The sequence below is a fragment of the Notolepis coatsorum genome (assembly GCF_963971535.1).
Source record: "Notolepis coatsorum genome assembly, chromosome: 15".
NCBI lineage: Eukaryota > Metazoa > Chordata > Actinopteri > Aulopiformes > Paralepididae > Notolepis > Notolepis coatsorum.
This window is the reverse complement of record NC_140179.1, coordinates 75489166-75509592: the sequence shown is the minus strand read 5'-3', so window position 1 is coordinate 75509592 and position 20427 is coordinate 75489166.

Here is a 20427-nt window from a genome sequence, read left to right as displayed (position 1 = left end):
TCTCTTTGACATTGCAGCAATTCTCAGACCGCTCATGGTGCATTCATGTACATGGCCAAGACTTCCGAATATAAGTATACTATATGTTAAATCACCAATACATTTGGCGTACATGCAAACACACACATATACATCATTGCATCCTGTATGATGGAGGTGGGTTGTAGGGGTGTAAAGGTACACGTATCCGTACCGAACCGTTTCAGTGTGTACCGTACTGCACCGAATGGCTGTGTACCGAACGAATACAGCGGTATGTTAACCACTAATGACCGCCCACCGAGCTGTTTTTTTCACAATCTAATATAATAATAATAATAATTATTATTATCTTTTTTTACAAGTTGATTATTAATTTCAATATCGTGTCGTGTCGTGTCACGTGAGGTAAAAAGATGGACCGACCAATCAGAGGCCATGCTTCAGGACGCACTCGATGACGTCGACTGGGAATGTTCGAGGGAAGCACCAGTGACGTCAGCGAGTTCACAGACGCCGTTGTGAGCTTCATAACAACACTCGCTGACAGTATTGTCCCCACAAAGAAGGCGAGGGTGTTCCCGAACCAGAAACCATGGGTGGACAGTACTATCAGAGCAGCTCTGAACTCTCGCACCACTGCTTATAACCTTGGCAGAGAGTCAGGAAACATGGAAGAGTACAAGACAACAGTCTACACTCTGCGCAAGGCTGTTAAACTTGCTAAGAGGACGTATGCTGACAAGATGGAGGCACAAATGGCACAGAATGACACAAGAGGCTTATGGCAGGGACTGAGGACGATAACTGACTACAAAGTCAGCGCCCCCTCAATGGGGAGCGACGACGCCTCCCTCGCGGACCAGCTCAACACCTTCTACGCGCGGTTTGGTGCAAACAGATCCCTGAAGGAGTCAGTGGTCCCTGCCTGCTTCAAGATGTCCACCATTATCCCGGTACCAAAGAAACCCTCCCCAGCAGGTCTCAATGACTACAGACCTGTGGCACTCACCTCTGTGGCCATGAAATGTTTCGAGAGGCTGGTCAAGGATCACATTTGTGCCTCCCTCCCCAGTGATATGGACCCTATGCAATTTGCATACAGGCCAAACAGGTCCACTGACGATGCGGTCTCCCAAGTACTGCACAGCACCCTCTCTCACCTGGACCGTCAGAAGGGGGGCTATGTGAGACTGTTGTTCATTGACTACAGCTCAGCGTTCAACACCATAGTCCCCACCAGACTGGTGGACAAGCTGATCGAGCTAGGTCTGAGCTCTGCTCTGAGCGCCTGGATACTGGACTTTCTGAGTGAAAGGCCCCAGGCGGTCAGGGTGGGGGGTCAGACCTCCAACACCATCACCCTGAGCATCGGGTCCCCCCAGGGCTGTGTTCTGAGCCCCCTGCTGTACTCACTATACACACATGACTGTGTGGCCAAGTTCAGCTCCAACTCCATAGTGAAGTTTGCGGACGACACAGTGGTGGTGGGGCTGATCTCGGACAACGACGAGAAGGCCTACCGGGAGGAGGTTGAGGTACTGGAACGCTGGTGCCAGGACAACAGCCTACTCCTGAACATTGGTAAAACCAAGGAGCTGATCGTGGATTATAGGAGAGGACAGCAGGAGACACACACACCACTGAGGATTAACGGGGCTACCGTGGACAGGGTGAGCAGCTTTAAGTACCTGGGGGTCCACATCGCAGAGGATCTGACATGGACAACACACATAGACTCAGTCGTAAAAAAGGCGAAGCAACGCCTCTACCACCTGAGACAGTTAAGGAAGTTCAGAGTATCTGGGAAGATACTCCAGTCCTTCTAGTCCGGAGCTGTAGAGAGCATCTTGACTGGAAACATCACTGCCTGGCATGGAAACAGCACAGCACAGGACAAGAAGGCCCTACAGAGAGTGGTACGCTCAGCCGAGCGTACCACGGGTATTGCACTACCACCCCTGCAGGTTCTATACAACAAGAGGTGCAAATCCAGAGCCTGCAGAATAATGAAAGACCCACACCACCCCAACAACAGCCTGTGCATGCTGCCCAGGTCAGGCAGACGCCTGCGAACACCAGCTGCTAGGACAGAGAGACTTCGGCTCAGCTTCTTCCCCCAGGCCATCAGAGCCTTGAACACTGAACTCTCCACACACAAGCACACATGAGCACACACACAACACACACACTGTACACGCTCACACACAATCAGCCACTTTAACATGAGCAAGCACACACTCATGCTGCACACGCCCACACTTATGGCCACTAAGGAAAGGTCACTTTTAAAATAGTATAGTATAACCGGAGATTGTATAAATTAGCATGTACAGAAAGACACTACCAAAGGACCTAGTATGTCCTCCATGCTCCGTAAATAACTTATGTACATATACCGATATGCCCTAACATGTTACTTGTTTATTGCACAATGTTACTTGTTTATTGCACAATGTTGATTCTATTATATGTTATTTGCACATCGTTGCGGGCAAGACCACCCACATTTCATTGTATACTTGTATGCTGTGACAAATAAATCTCTTGACTTGACTTGACTTGAATATAGAATATTCGTTGACAGCCCCACTGTACCGAAAACCTGTACCGAACCGTGATGGCAAAACCGAGGTACGTACCGAACCGCGGTTTTTGTGTACTGTTACACCCCTAATATACGCACATGCAAACACACACATATACACATCATTGCATCCTGTATGATGAGGTGGGTTGGTCTTCTCTATCACAGAGGTGAATATGCATTGTGCTATCTGTTTATCTTTAAAGGAAAACTCCAACATTTTGGGAAATTAGCTTATTTGCCATCTACCCTGGAGTTAGACAAGAAGATGAATACCTTTTTCTTCTCTGTGCATGCAGTAGGAGTAGGAAGACATTGGGAACTAGGCTAATGGAGGAACCTACTTCCAGTGACTGACGCTAAGCTAGGCTAAGAGTGCGCATCTTCCTACTCCTACTGCATGCACAGAGAAGAAAAAAGGTATGTATCTTCTTGTCTAACTCCAGGATAGATGGCAAATAAGCTAATTTCCCAAAATGTTGGAGTTTTCCTTTAAGGTCATTGATGTAAAATTGCCACCATAATATATCACAATGATGCTAGCTTATGGAATTATGGACCTTATCTGAGCAGCTCAAATGATTGACTTTACACAAGTTCAGTCTGAACTTGCTACGTCTGCCTTTTTGTTTTGATGCACCAGCTTCCTGGAATGACCTTCGACTCACTGAAAATGAATACCCAGAGTTCCCACAGACATTGCAAAATTAAATTGAAGGACTTTCAAGTACTTTTCCGAGCACAATTTTTTATTTAAAAGGAGAACATTCACTTTTAAATGCAGTGTTCTTATTGAAAAAGAAAATCTGATCCAATATGTATGGCTTAAAACCAATTTCCGACAATTAGTTACACTTTAGATAAAATAAATTATTTCTCGATTCAGAACAATTTTTTATCATGGATGAACAAAACGTTCAATGTGAATGGTTGATTTGAATTTCAAGGACTTTTTAAGCACCTTGTTAAAAAATGGGAATTCCAGGCTTTGCATTTTTTTTGGTAATAAATCAAGCACTTTAAGCACTGCAAGGACTGATTGATTGATTGATTGAAAAGTTTATTAACAGATTTCAGAATGGGTACTGTAACTGAGGGGTACAATTCCCTGACTGTATTGATAAGTATGGTATCATTAAACCACTACCGCTTTATGTACTTTAATTACTGGCCATACAGTACATGATATATAAATATAATGAACACTTCCCACAATGAATCGGTTCTACACAAAGTTGTCTTTAAGTATTTATTGCAGCAAAAGGTACATAATATACTTCTCTGTAGTTTACTTTGGATGCGCTTATAAGGCAAAGGAATGTGCGTAGGCAAATCAATAATGAATGTCCATTCTCTGGTTACGCAGGAGGTAATTATACAACCTGAATCTTAGGGAATTATATCTATGGTACACTAGTAATATATAGCGGGAGATACTGGAAGGGTCCCCCCGGTTGTAAGCCAGCAGGGGTAGAGGATCTGTCGGTAGTAGAGAGTCTGGTCAACGATGACTAAGGAGACTCCAAGTACAGGAGACGGTGCAATAGTCTCTTGATCCACAGACGAATACAGCTGTTCTCCGTAGACTGTAGCTCCACAGTGAAGAAAGCTAGCCGGCCTCAGGCTCTCTGAGGCGCCGACTCGACCTGGCTCCTCACAGGGTAAATCCAACACGTGTAGGCGTCGGCGATTCTCCGCTCCATAAATCACAGGACCAAAGCAAATATAATCCAGCCGCAAAGGGCTATGTAGTCGTCGGGTAGATTAATCCAGTGTACATGTCCACACGGTTCTCGTCTAGGTCTCCTCGGGTGAAAGCGCCATGAAAGCAGCCCAGCCTGGATAAGCACTCTAGCTGATACGAGGAAGCGTTGGTGATGCTGGTCACTGTAGAACTTTAGCCGCACGATACACTATACACAAATAGACTATTACTGACTTAATAGAAATATGTCGCACTCGACGGTATAGCGCCAAACTCTGACAATTCAGTTATTAATTCGCACGCGGTCTCAATGCTCTATTTGGGGCCAAACAGGCCATACTTCACCGCACGTTGTATCGTGGGTGAGGCTTCAACTTATTGGGTAACTCTGACTTCTGACTAAGTAAGACTAAGTGCTTCTGTATTCACCTGCGCCATATTTATATGCACGGCGAACAAACTAGTGCCAGCCTCATTTCTGTCTCGTAGCCCTGGGCAGAACCGGGCATGTTGAGACAAGCCTTGACGGTAGCTTTGAACTTGACTCTGGAGGCATGGCTCTGGCGCCTGTGGACCGCTGTCCAATAGGAGAATGAAATATTATGGTCTGTACTAGGCTAAAGGGACATTTCGTGTATATGTACAAGGAATATACAAGGGATATCAAACGATATACAAATACTATGCAATATATATCAATCAATAAATATATATATTCGGTTTAATCTGATCCTTTGTAACAGCCGCACCCTAATTAGTCCCACCTAATTAGCTAAGCAGAGACAGATTAACCGCACTGTCCACTACTCAATGTCTGTTGTGAGGGGTCGGGCAGTTCACAAAGTCATGGGGTCATGGTCGTCATCGATAGTATCAGGGAGCCTTGGCAGTTCTATTAGCCTCGCCATGGGTCGGGTGTAGATCCGTCCTTGGACGAGCACTTCGGCTGCTCGGACCTTTCCGTCGGCACCGGTGATCACTTTGCTTACGCGGCCAGCCGGCCACATAGCTCGGGGTAGTGACTGGTCGATAATCATGACGACTGTTCCTTCTGTCAAATTGTCTCTCTCTTTCACCCATTTCTGGCGGGTCTGTAGAGACGGTAGATAGTGGAGTAGGAAGCTGTTCCAAAACTTGTCAGCCAATACTTGACTGTACCTCCACATTCTTCGGCCGTTCGCTTCTTCAGGCCTGTACATTGTCTGTGGTAGCGCGGGGTCCAGCCGCCCAATCAAGAGTGTGTTGGGGGTGACTGGGTCGACATCTGCTACATCACTTGAGACGTAACCGAGGGGCTTTGAGTTCAATACTCCCTCGATCTCCGTGAGGACTGTCATTAGGACTTCTTCCGCCACGGTCTGGGCCCCAAGCACGGCGTACAGGGCTGTCTTTATTGAACGTACTTCTCGTTCCCAAGTTCCACCGAAGTGAGGTGCGTTCGGGGGATTAAACTGGAAGTCAATCTGGGATGGAGCGAGGTGGGTCTTAAGTTCTGGGCCCATAGCTTGGAAGCTCTCTCTCAGCTCTCTTTCTCCGCCTTTGAAGTTTGTCCCGTGATCAGACAATAATATAGACGGTTTGCCTTTCCGCGATGTGAATCTTCGGAATGCCATAAGGATTGAGTCTGTGCTCATGGTTGGAAGGAGTTCTATATGCATCGCTCGGGTGGTCATGCATTTGAATACAATACCCCACCGCTTCTCGGTTCCTCTTCCTTTCTTTATATACAGCGGGCCGAAACAGTCCATACCGGTGGAGTGAAAAGGCTTGTCGCCGAGTCGGAGGCGACAGGGAAGTAGGTCAGCCATCCGGGGTATACTGGGCTGCGCTCGCCACTTACGACAGTCTAGACAAGTTCGCTGGAAGCGCCGCACTGCTTCTCTCCCTTGCAGTATCCAATAACGACGTCTGATCTCCGCGAAGACTCTCTCTGCCCCGGCGTGATGCACATCCTCGTCGTATTTCTTTATGATCAGCTCTGTGACCTTGTGTCGGCTGTTTAAGACTATCGGGTACTTGACGTCATCCGGTAAGTCTGGAGCTCTCCGCAGACGACCACCCACTCTGATGAGACCATGGGCGTCGCTCTCGGGGGCTAGGTGGAGCAGTCTGCTGTCTGATGGGACGGGCTTTGCTCCCTGTAGACAGTCTAGCTCATCGGGGAACGAGTCTCTCTGGGCTCGTTGTAGTAGAAGAAGTTCTGCTTCTTCGTAGTCAGCTGCTGTAATGTCAGTAGTGAGCTGAACCTCTGGGTGGTGCCACAGGAATGTCTTTAGCTGCGCACTCTCTAGGGTGAGGCAATCGTCTATGTCGGGGTCTGTGGAGACGAGTGTGTTCAATCCACAGAACATAGATTTCTTGTTTTCGGCCTCCTCTTTACTCGCTTCCCGTGGGGTGGGTGTAGGCCACTCTTCTTCCGGGAGCTTGAGGAACTCTGGCCCGTCACTGTATAGGTTGTGACGGGTGAGGTCATCCAGGGACATTCCCCGGGTGATGACGTCAGCTGGGTTGTGTTTTGTGTCCACATACCTCCAGCTTGCTACTTCTGTTAAATCTTGAATCTCTGTGACTCTGACTCCCACGAAGACCTTGTATCTGCACGAATCAGACCGGATCCATGTGAGTACTGTCGTGGAGTCTGACCACAAGATTGTTCTTTGCACCGGAATGGTGAGTTCACGTTGGATTAACGTGGCGAGTTGCGCTCCTGCTAGGGCTGCGCAGAGCTCTAGACGCGGGATAGATTGTTGCTTTCGTGGGGCTATTCTTGAGCGAGCCAGGATGAAAGCAGTATGTATTTCTCCTCCCTCCTCTCGGGCACGCAAGTAGGCTACCGAACCGTAGGCTACTTCGGAGGCGTCGCTGAAGACGTGCAGGTCCATCTGGCACGTCTCCGGCCTCACTGTGGGTGGGAAGTAGCTGCGGCGTATGTTGACACCTGGGAGTGAGCTGAGTTCCGTCTCCCACTCTCTCCATGTGGATGCAAGGTGTTCGGGTATGGGGTCGTCCCAGCCCTGGTCCTTGTCCCATAACGCTCTTACAATCATCTTTGCCCTGGTGGTGTAAGGTAGAATACATCCCAACGGGTCATATTGTCTGGCGAGTGTTCTGTATACACTCCGTCTGGTGGTCGGTAGTGCAGTCGACCTTCCCTGCTCCTTAGTCAGGGGTGTGTGTTTATAATGGAGCGAGTCTGTTTTGAAGCGCCAGACTAGTCCTAATGTCAATTCTTGGGCTTCTCCTGGGATGGTCGCCATCCAGGTCTCGCTGCTTGCTGCCTTGTCCTCGGGGGAGAGGCTGCGCAATACTTGCGGGTCGCTGCTGGCCCACTGCCTGAGATCAAAGCCGCCTTTGATCAGGGAGGCGCGGAGCTTGAGTAGAAGGGCCTCGGCTTCTTCTGGCGTCGAGACGCTTTGCAGACAGTTGTCCACGTAGAAACTATTTCCTACACTTTGTCGGACCTCTTCATCAGCTGCTGGGTCCTCTGCGACGTGCTTTTGCAGTGCAAACGTAGCACAGCATGGGCTGCATGTGGTTCCGAAAGGGAGGACTTCCCATTGATAGATGGCTGGTTGCTCATCCCCGATCCTCTCTCTCCATAGGAACCGCAGCAGGGGCTTGTCCTCCTCCACTAGTCTCACCTGCAGGAACATCCCTTTGATGTCGCCGCTGATGGCCACCTTGTCTTGGCGGAAACGTAGTAACACGCCTAGTAGAGAGGGGCCGAGTGTTGGGCCGGGCAAGAGCTCTTTATTCAGATTTTGTGATCCGATCTGGTAGCTGCAGTTGAACACAATACGATCCTTGCCGTTGTGGTGGACTTTGTGGTGCGGCACGTACCATGATTCGGTCGTCTGATTGGCCTCTTTAATGTCAATTTTCTTGATGTGTCCCGCTGTGATTAGCTTGTTAATCTCAGCGCGGTACACAGTCTCTTGAGCGGGGTCTCTGGCTAGGCGCCGCTCTGTGTTCAATAGATACCGCTCCGTCGCTTCTTTTGGGGCGTGGAAGGTAGGCATACCCTCTCGCCTCAGGAGTGGAGTTGCGTATCTCATCACTCCGTTGACTTTGACTCTCTTTGTCCCCTGCTCGAGGAGGGCTATAGCGTAAATGTCTTCCTTGGAACGAATGTCTTTCTTTTCGTTCTTAAAGGGCATTGTCTCTAGTGTCCATAGCCTCTCGACATGCTGTAGGAGGGTGGTGTCTTCTTCTGTCACTCTGGAGTGGAGGCAGTTAGTGGCTGCTGTTCGGTTAAGAGACTTAGCGAGGGGGCCTTGTAATGTCCATCCTAGGCGGGTCTCGACTGCTGCAGGACAGCCTCTGGGCCCTGTGTGGACCCGGTCTATCGGGACGATGAGGTCTGCATGGTCGGAGCCTATCAGCAGGGTCGGGGTGGCACCGTCTATGAGCGGTATAGGTAGTTGACGCAGGTGCACATATTTATCCCTCAGCTTGGCGATGGGGTAGGTGTACTGCGACAGGCCTATTTCTTGGCTGGTGAAAGCGTTAGTAATCCTATACCGTCTCTCTGGCTGCCCGCTTGCTGCGATAGTGAAGGAGACATTCTCGCCCTTTATCGTCTTTAGATCTCTTCTTATTGTCCGAATCGTCATCTGGTTTTCGCTCCCCCGCAGCCCCAGCTGGGCCGCAGCGGACGCGAGGAGAAGGGTCTTCTCTGACCCGTCGTCAAGGACAGCGTAAGTGTCCATGACCTTATCTTGGTAACTCAGTGTTACGCGGACCACCTTTAAGAGCACCCGGGCGCCCCCGCTGCTGGCGGGGTCAATGTACATAACACTTGCCTTTGTGCTGCTTGAGGGTGCAGGCTTTCTTCTGTTACTGTCGTGTAGGACATCTAGGTGGGCTCCGTCACACCGACTACACCTCTTCTTTAAGCGGCAATCGGCTGCCATGTGACTGCGCGCACATCGGTAACAGCGTCGGTTGGACTTTATCCATTGACTCACCTCGTCGGCGGTCATCTTCTTGAACGTGTCACATTGTGACAACCAGTGTTCCTTTTCGCAGTACGGGCACACCATCTTCCACTTCTCTTTCATCGAGGGGGTACTGTGGTTCTTGCTGCTCGGTACTGATTCTGATTGGTGCATGACGGTCACCAATCTTCGGCCATCGTTTGCTCTCCTAGGTCCCTCTCTGGAGCTTGGGGTGCTCCGCATGAACGTATCCAACCGTAGGCTGTTGACTTCTCTCGCCAGGAAGTCGGCCAGGTCTAGGAGGGATGGCTCTGGACCGTTAGGATCACGGTGGTCTCTTTGCCGCCTGAAGCGCTCTTGTCGGGCGGGCGGAAGCTTCTCTAAAATCCTCTCGACATTAGAGTTCGCGTACAGTTTGTGCATACCCTTTTCTCTTTGCGCCCCCAGCATCCCTACCAGGGATTGTACCTTGATAGACAGGTCATCTAGTGAGCGATTGTCTGTGGCTGGGGGTAGGCGGTCAATATGCCTTATCTCTTGTATTACGTAGTCCCATATGCGTCCATATCTTTGGTCGAGTGCTGCTAGAGCCGCTGTGTATGGGGTAGTAGAGGTGGCATAGGCCAGCGCTATATTGTGCGCTCGGGGCACCTTGAGGTGCTTCAGTAGAATAGCATACTTGTACGGTTCATCAGCTACATCGGACATCATTGTCTCTAAGCACATTCGTAGCTCCGTGTACTGTGCTCTGTTCTCGTGGGTGAAGTCCGGAAACGTCGGTGTGCCAATGTATGATGCCATGGATGGCTGGCACATCGGTGAGCGTTGGAAGAGAGGCCTCCTAGGCGAGTCTCCTCTTACGCCTCTTGGTGGGCTGGTACCTGCTGGGTACCATGGCCCGCGTATCCAGGTGCTGTTCCTCGGGGCTGGTCGTGCGTCAAGCTCACCCGTGAATTGAGTCGGGGGTCTGTAGCGCAGAGCCGCGGGGGTAGAGCCTGGGCTGTACTGGACCTCCTGGTCCTGTGGAGTACTGTGCTGCTGTCGGGCTTGACTCTCCTCCTCTCCCTCTTCTTCTTCCTCTGGCAGGTCCTCTAGATCCTGTAGTCGTCTATTTAGCCTCTCCGCGGTGTAGACCGTTTCTTCCTTGTAGCTGGGTCTCTCGTGGACCGGTCGGGGAAGGAGTTCGGAGGGGGATATAGGCTCTCTCTGGTGGTCGGGCTCAGGGTCGCTTGATCGGGTAGGGGAGGGTGCCCTTGACCCTTGTCTTGACGAGGCCCTGGAACCCCGTGCGGAGGGAGGGGGTGTTGCCCTGGTGATCAGCTGCTCCATTATATGCGCTTGTAATCGGTCGCGCTCGGCTTCGCGCTTGGTGAGAGCGAGGTCGCGCTCTGCTTCTCTTTGGGCACCGGCAGCGGCGCGCTGGGCTTCGGCGGCGGCTCGCTGGGCTTCGGCCCGGTCCCTTACCATATTCTCTGTGCCAGCATCTTGTCCGCCTCGCTGGGGGAAGACGCTGGTTGAGGTGATCCGCTCCTGGCAGTACTCGTTGGAGATCTGTTCTCCTGTGGCGAGTCCTGGAGATCCATCTCCGGGGTGCTCTCCTCTTCTTGTAGCGGGTAGAGTTCCATCCCTGGAGAGCTGTCTTTATCCTGGAGCTCTCCGGGGACTACTTCTTCGGTCTTGGCGGGGGGTAAAGTCATGTCGGGTCCCTCCTGGTCCCTACCGTGAGCTTGGTCAGTTACGTTAGAACCCACTAGGGCCTCTATTGGCGGGGTAGCCTGGTCGATAGGGTCGGACATAATTTTACTATCTACTTTTTCCGCGTTTACCGTCTGTAGAAAGCTAGGTAGTATATTGGCAACGTAATCCTCTAAGTACTGAGGTGTCTGCCGTCTACGCTGCGGGCGATCTACTTTAGGAGAACCGTTTTGTGGAGTGTTCATCATAGGCCATGTCAATATTAATACCACTATATTAATATTACACTAGTTACCCTCCGGCTCGAAGGACCAATTGTAACTGAGGGGTACAATTCCCTGACTGTATTGATAAGTATGGTATCATTAAACCACTACCGCTTTATGTACTTTAATTACTGGCCATACAGTACATGATATATAAATATAATGAACACTTCCCACAATGAATCGGTTCTACACAAAGTTGTCTTTAAGTATTTATTGCAGCAAAAGGTACATAATATACTTCTCTGTAGTTTACTTTGGATGCGCTTATAAGGCAAAGGAATGTGCGTAGGCAAATCAATAATGAATGTCCATTCTCTGGTTACGCAGGAGGTAATTATACAACCTGAATCTTAGGGAATTATATCTATGGTACACTAGTAATATATAGCGGGAGATACTGGAAGGGTCCCCCCGGTTGTAAGCCAGCAGGGGTAGAGGATCTGTCGGTAGTAGAGAGTCTGGTCAACGATGACTAAGGAGACTCCAAGTACAGGAGACGGTGCAATAGTCTCTTGATCCACAGACGAATGCAGCTGTTCTCCGTAGACTGTAGCTCCACAGTGAAGAAAGCTAGCCGGCCTCAGGCTCTCTGAGGCGCCGACTCGACCTGGCTCCTCACAGGGTAAATCCAACACGTGTAGGCGTCGGCGATTCTCCGCTCCATAAATCACAGGACCAAAGCAAATATAATCCAGCCGCAAAGGGCTATGTAGTCGTCGGGTAGATTAATCCAGTGTACATGTCCACACGGTTCTCGTCTAGGTCTCCTCGGGTGAAAGCGCCATGAAAGCAGCCCAGCCTGGATAAGCACTCTAGCTGATACGAGGAAGCGTTGGTGATGCTGGTCACTGTAGAACTTTAGCCGCACGATACACTATACACAAATAGACTATTACTGACTTAATAGAAATATGTCGCACTCGACGGTATAGCGCCAAACTCTGACAATTCAGTTATTAATTCGCACGCGGTCTCAATGCTCTATTTGGGGCCAAACAGGCCATACTTCACCGCACGTTGTATCGTGGGTGAGGCTTCAACTTATTGGGTAACTCTGACTTCTGACTAAGTAAGACTAAGTGCTTCTGTATTCACCTGCGCCATATTTATATGCACGGCGAACAAACTAGTGCCAGCCTCATTTCTGTCTCGTAGCCCTGGGCAGAACCGGGCATGTTGAGACAAGCCTTGACGGTAGCTTTGAACTTGACTCTGGAGGCATGGCTCTGGCGCCTGTGGACCGCTGTCCAATAGGAGAATGAAATATTATGGTCTGTACTAGGCTAAAGGGACATTCCGTGTATATGTACAAGGAATATACAAGGGATATCAAACGATATACAAATACTATGCAATATATATCAATCAATAAATATATATATTCGGTTTAATCTGATCCTTTGTAACAGGTACAGTACAGTACAGCTCAATACATACAATTGTTAAGAGGATGCAGACCTGAGAAAGACTTTCGTCTTGTTTCCATCAGGGTCCCCCATTTTCAATTCATCATATAAGGAGGGGGTATCTAGTCTCTGGAGACAGACGCTCACAATTTCCAAACACTTCCACCTCCCTTTGATTCAGCAGCTCTGAGAGTGAGCAGTAGATAAGGTGGATATTAATAATAATAATAATAATAATAATAATAATAATAATAATAATAATAATAATAATAATAATAATAATAATAATAATAATAATAATAATAATAAATAATAATAATAATAATAATAATAATAATAATAATAATAATAATAATAATAATAATAATAATAATAATAATAATAATAATAATAATAATAATAATATGCGGCTGGGTGGCGCAGCGGAGATTGCGCTCGTCACCAATGCAAGAGACTCCGGTCTCGAATCCAAACACTTCCACCGGAGGACCTTGTGTGAACCCTGAATACCCCGCTATCCTATGGACAATTTAAAAACCTGTTTACAAATCTCCCTGTTTCAGTTTGCAACTGTTTTCCCTTTTATATGTGTTTTGAACAGTTTGAACGTCATCTCGACAGGATTGCAAATGAGTGTAAAACCTCAATGTCCAATTTTTTTTTAAATACAGGTTTAAAGCAAAACACAGACACAACCACACATATACTATACTGAGACACACACACACACACGCACGCACATGCACGCGCACGCACACACACACACACACACACACACACACACACACACACACACACACACACACACACACACACACACAAGCGCCAATCTGCATGTTCCCTTTAGAACCATTGTTATCCTCTCCTCTTGACAAGATTGCTATGGCAATGGCCTACATTCCTCCTGTGTATGTGTGTGTGCATATATATATATATATATATATATATATATATATATATATATATATATATATATATATATATATATATATTTATACAGTATATGTGTATGTGTTTCTGTCTGGTTGTGTGTATGTATGTGTGTGTGTGTGTGTGTGTGTGTGTGTGTGTGTGTGTGTGTGTGTGTGTGTGTGTGTGTGTGTGTGTGTGTGTGTGTGTGTGTGTGTGTGTGTGTATATGTGTGTGTGTGTGTATGTGTGCATGTGCAGTGTGTGTGTGTGTGTGTGTGTGTGTGTGTGTGTGTGTGTGTGTGTGTGTGTGTGTGTGTGTGTGTGTGTGTGTGTGTGTGTGTGTGTGTGTGTGTGTGTGTGTGTGTGTGTGTGTGTGTGTGTGTGTGTGTGTGTGTGTGTGTGTGTGTGCGTGCGTGCGTGCGTGCGTGCGTGTGTGTGTGTGTGTGTGCTTGTGTGTGTGTGCATATCATGTGCATGTGGTTATTTTGCAGTGGCACTGTACTGTAGCTGCTTTGATCCGCTGATCCCATTAAAAGCTGCAGTGGCAGATGATGGAGAGGTTAGACCCTGGTCTCTGCAGTGACAGTGGAGACAGATGATGGAGAGGTTAGACCCCGGTCTCTGCAGTGACAGTAGAGACAGATGATGGATAGGTTAGACCTGGGTCACAGTGACAGTGGAGACAGATGATGGAGAGGTTAGACCTGGGTCACAGTGACAGTGGAGACAGATGATGGAGTGGTTAGACCCTGGTCTCTGCAGTGACAGTGGAGACAGATGATGGAGAGGTTAGACCTGGGTCACAGTGACAGTGGAGACAGATGATGGATAAGTTAGACCCTGGTCTCTGCAGTGACAGTGGAGACAGATGATGGAGAAGTTAGACCCCGGTCTCTGCAGTGACAGTGGAGACAGATGATGGAGAAGTTAGACCCTGGTCTCTGCAGTGACAGTGGAGACAGATGATGAAGAGGTTAGACCCCGGTCTCTGCAGTGACAGTGGAGACAGATGATGGAGAAGTTAGACCTGGGTCACAGTGACAGTGGAGACATATGATGGAGAAGTTAGACCCTGGTCTCTGCAGTGACAGTGGAGACAGATGATGGAGAAGTTAGACCCTGGTCTCTGCAGTGACAGTGGAGACAGATGATGAAGAGGTTAGACCCCGGTCTCTGCAGTGACAGTGGAGACAGATGATAGAGAGGTTAGACCTGGGTCACAGTGACAGTGGAGACAGATGATGGAGAAGTTAGACCCTGGTCTCTGCAGTGACAGTGGAGACAGATGATGAAGAGGTTAGACCCCGGTCTCTGCAGTGACAGTGGAGACAGATGATAGAGAGGTTAGACCTGGGTCACAGTGACAGTGGAGACAGATGATGGAGAAGTTAGACCCTGGTCTCTGCAGTGACAGTGGAGACAGATGATGGAGAGGTTAGACGCGGGTATCTTGCAGGAAGGAAACAGCTCCACTATTGATTGTCACCGAGACTCCGTTGATAATGAGACGCGATTGGTTGGTGCCTAGAAGTCAGGCTCATAATTGTGACATTTATTTCGGAGGCGGACCGATACGGACCTTTTTCAGAACCGATACTGCAAGAACTTCATCGGTGGGTCAGGTACCGATATACAGCTACCGATCCGGAGTGCTTCTCGTTCACACAGCGGTTAAAGGAACCGAAGAGCGGTGACCGGAAAGGTCGCCGGTTCAATCCCAGCGTATAGTCTCTCAAACTGGCCAATTTCTTCCAAGATCCGTTCTGTAATTCGGGCGGTTCTAATGTGCTGCCATCTTGCACAGGGAAAAAGCTCTTCAGACCGGAAGGTATTCGATCACAACACAGTGTTTTCACACTATTTCAGTTATTTACTCGTTATTTTAAGTTTCACGTTATTTATTATTTATTTACTCACGTTATTGACATTATCGGAGTTATTATATAACTGTACAAGGGGGTACGAAAGTGAGCAAATTGCTGGATAATAAGCGCCTTGGGTCTCCTGAAAGGCGCTATATAATTGTAAGATATTATTATTATTATTATAAATTATAATTTTTTTTATCCACTTTTTCTCCTTATTTTTAAATTTCGTATTTCCAATTTCCCTCCCCTGTCTTGAACGTTGCTCGACTATGCCTCCCACTGGTCGGTCATAGGGAGGATAGAAGCCTTGCATCACGTGTCCCCGCCGGTACATGAGGAGGCAGCCTGTCGCATCTTTTCACCAGACAGCGCGGACTCTCAGTGGCGAGGAGTAACGCGTGGGAGGCTCACGCTACCCCCGCTGCTTCCTGTCTCTGCTGTGCAGGCGTCCCCCAACCGACCTGTAGGAGTCGCTGTCCACAACGTATGACGGCCGGCCCAAGCCGGAGGCAATGCTGACACCGGGATTCGAGACCGGAGTCTCCTGCATTGGTGACGAGCGCAATCTCTGCTGCGCCACCCAGCCGCCTATTATTATTATTATTATAATTATTATTATTATTATTATTATTATTATTATTATTATTATTATTATTATTATTATTATTATTATTATTATTATTATTATTATTATTATTATTATTATTATTATTATTATTATTATTATTATTATTATTATTATTATTATTATTATTATTAATATCCACCTTATCTACTGCTCACTCTCAGAGCTGCTGAATCAAAGGGAGGTGGAAGTGTTTGGAAATTGTGAGCGTCTGTCTCCAGAGACTAGATACCTCCCCCAGACGGCAGGAGGAATCTGGGGAATAGAAGCAATAACAGACTCCCTTCCCTTAATACCCAGCTCTGAAGCGAGGTACTTAGCTGCTCCAGTGGAGCTGCTCAGTATTAGATTGTGATTATCTCCCAGGTGTAGGGATTAGTGGTCTGCAAGGGCCTTGAAATGAAGCCTGTGCCCAGCCCAAGCCTGTGAACTTCAGGCCCTGCCCAAAAATAAGCCTGACTGTAAATAACATTTTAAGCCCTAGCCCGAGTGAAAACCCAAAAAAATTAAAAAATAATGTTAGACCTAAAATTAATTTTTTATTTGTATTTGTTTTAAATATTCTAAACACGGTTTTATATAAACTTAATAAATAAACAAAAACGAAAATGTTCAATAGGTCTACCTAAATAGCAGATAGTGAAAACTAAAGAAGCATTAATTATATAGCCCAGTGGTTCTCAAACTGTGGTACGCGTACCACTAGTGGTACTTGGTGGTACTGCTGGTGGTACTTGAAAACATTTACAAAAAAGCAAAAAAAAAAAAAAAAAATTAAAGTTTTTTTTAAACATAACATCAAATTAGACACACAGGCATTAACAGTAAACATCCAGTAAATTTTTTTTTTGCAGTCAGGCCACTGAACTTAGAAGCAGGCCAGGCCTGGTTGCGGTGGCGCGATAGTTAGATAACCTAAGTGGGGAACAACCAGGAGATCACTGTGACAGAGAGTAATGCAGTCTAAACAGTCATAAATCTTTAATTCAACTTCAGCCCTGATCATAACCATTTATTTTTAGATTTTTTGTAATGTCAGATAACAAATCTGACATTACAAAAAATCCATCAAAATCTGTGTTGCTGCTAATCATTGACACATGCCTAGCCTGTAACAATCCCCCCCAGAAAAATGTACTTTGCATTTGATATATTGAAAATATTTTACTTTTTGTGTGTTTTTTTTAACAATAATTTGTGATGCCATCACACAAACTGGCATTTAAAGGGTAAACATTAAAAAATGTATTGAATATGTGTTTTCTTTTCTTTTTTACAATAATTTGTGATGCCCATCACAAACACTGGCATTTAAAGGGTAAAAATTCAAAAATTCCTGCACCAGAATGCAGGAAATTAAGTTTTTGTAACAAAATAATTGTGTGTGTGTGTGTGTGTGTGTGTGTGTGTGTGTGTGTGTGTGTGTGTGTGTGTGTGTGTGTGTGTGTGTGTGTGTGTGTGTGTGTGTGTGTGTGAGAATGATGGACAATCGCTTGCTGTGTGAGAGAGAGAGAGAGAGAGAGAGACAGACAGAGAGAGAGAGAGATAGAGAGAGAATTAAGTACATTTGCTGAAATACAGTTGTTCTTAATTTTCTCACTTGCTATGTGAGAATGTTAGTTATTATGTTCTCAATGCCCCTTGCATTGTATGAGTTGTGTGGAAGCGTTTGCTAGTTCTAGTGCTATCCCTTTGTACATTGTGGCTGTGTCTGACAAAAGTTAACAATACATAATGGTATTAGGAATACATTTGCCTCCTGCGTGAACTGCGCATAGCTGAATAGACTGTATTTTAACGCCGGTCATATGGTGGTACTTGGAGAGCCAGCTACGTTCTCAGGTGGTACTTGGTGTAAAAAGTTTGAGAACCACTGATATAGCCAAATATTTAAATATTTTTTTGTTTTAAATATTCAAAACACTGTTTATATATTAACTTAATAAATAAACAAAAACTAAAATGTCCAATAGGTCTAACTAAATAACACATATCACGCTGAAAACTAACAAGCATTCTATAGCCTGTTTCGCAAATGCCTCCAGCGCTCGCGTTAGACTGACACGGTGCCTCGTCACAATCAGTCCAAAATCACTGCTATGCTACCGAATCCGATGTCACGAGTATACAGAGGTACTGGCAGACACAGACTAAAACATTAATGTCATCATCATGACACAAAAGTATACAGAAAAAACTCGACCGCAGCAGCCAATTATAATAAATAATTCAGGACTCACCACGCTGTTGACGTCAGCAACAAAAACGTCTGGCGTTGAATAACGTTAACAAAACTTCGCCAAACCAGCTGCTACATCCAAGAACAAATTAAAATGTTCACCAACTGGCTATATTCCAACTTCAACCAAGAATTGAAGTTATTGAACCACTTCGGTCTGCTCTTGTCCACCACCATCCACCGTTGATGTCCTGTTCTACTGTCCTAAAATTCTCCCTGTGGTAATTACATCCAATGTTTCCAAAAATCCAGCTTTCCCAGACGCATTGGGAACTTTCAAAAGCTCTCCCTTTCCCTAATTCCATATCTGTTAACTTATCCATCGCGACTCAGATACATGCTCTGACCTCTGATGACAGCTGGCACAAAAGAGAAAACGAAACTTAAGGTTATCCTATAACCCTAGTTATATGAGTATAGAGAGCGCGCAATAAAAAAATTAAAATAAAAAAATGACGGCGCTGCCCGGCCCGGCCAAGCCCGAATTATTTATTTAAAAACAAAGCCCTACCCAGCCCGAACCCGTCGGTTCGGGTAGGGCCCCGTCGGGCTCGGGCAGGGTTGCAGTGCACTAGTAGGGATGGGTACCAAATCCAGTACTTTTTAAGGGTATCGGCCGAATCACGTCGGTACTACTACCGAGTACCAATTCACATGAGATCCACCGGTGTCATTTTAGTCCGATGACGTCAACCTTTCGTTTACAGCGAAACGAAACCTATGAAGTGTTCACGTCAACGTTCACGCACACAATACACGTTTACCTAGGATTTGACTTGATTCAACAACAACAACAAAGCAGTCGGGGCAATGGCAAGCCGAAAACGGTCGCTGGTGTGGTTACACTTTACAAAGCTATAGATGCAGAAGACAACGCTCGCTGCAATATTATATATTATATTTATTAACAAATTGTTCTAAATAAATAATAATGATAATAAATCATTTGAAGTTTGGATTTTTTTTTTTTACAACTGAGGTAGGTAGATACATTTTAGAGACTAAAGTACCGAAAAAGGTACCGTTGAGTACCGGTACCGGTAACCGTATCGGTTCAAATGTGAACAGTACCCATCCCTAGTCTCCAGAGACTAGATCCCCCCCCCCCCCCCCCCCCCCCCCCCCCCCCGGACGGCAGGAGGATCTGGGGAATATAATGAATAACAGACTCCCTTCCCTTAATACCCACCTCTGAAGTGATGTACTTAACCCCGGCTGCTCCAGTGGAGCTGCTCAGTGTTAGATAGTGGTTATCTCCCGGGTGTGAATGTATGTAACTGTGTATGAGTGCGAAGCAGGCCGTTGCTGAAAAAGAGAATCTATGATATGCTACGCGTTTAATTTTTTTTTAAATAAAAAACAGGCATATGCTTTTTATAAGCAATGAATCATTATCATCAAATTCTCACATTTTATATGGACATTTATCAACACTGTCCAACCTCGTCTTATTCTCATCATGTACCGTATATCCATCCATCCATCCATCCAAGTCAAGTCAAGTCAAGTCAAGAGTTTTATTTGTCACGGCATACAAGTATACAATGAAATGCAGGGGGTCTTGCCCGCAACGATGTGCATAATACAATAGTAATATATAATAGAATCCAATAGAACGACATTGTGCAATAAAACAAGTAAACAGAGTAGGGCATATCGGTATATGTACATGAGTTATTTACAGAGCATGGTAGGACATGCTAGGGCCTGTGGTAGTGCAGTACACTATCTACGGATGAGGCACTGGATCTTTATGTACATGCTATATTATACAATCTCAAGTTATACTATACTATTCTTTTTTTTTAAACTTTCTTTTTTAGCGTTTATCGTTTTTTCTGGTCAAGCATGACCGAGAGAAACAGGTTGAAATGGGATGTAGAGCAGGGGAAGACATTCTGAGAAATGACGGCGGGTCCGGGAATCGAACTCGTGTCCCCCAGATCCGTGACAAGCACGGTTTTCCCCGACGCAGAAATAGCGCCGAGATATGCGGTGAGCTACGGGAGCTCCCTACTATACTATTCTTAAAGTGACCTTTCCTTTTGTAAAGTGACCATAAGTGTGAGCGTGTGCAGCATGAGTGTGTGTTTGCTCATGTTAAAGTTGCTGCTAGTGTGTGAGCGTGTACAGTGTGTGTGTCGTGTGTGTGCTCATGTGTGCTTGTGTGTGGAGAGTTCAGTGTTCAAGGCTCTGATGGCCTGGG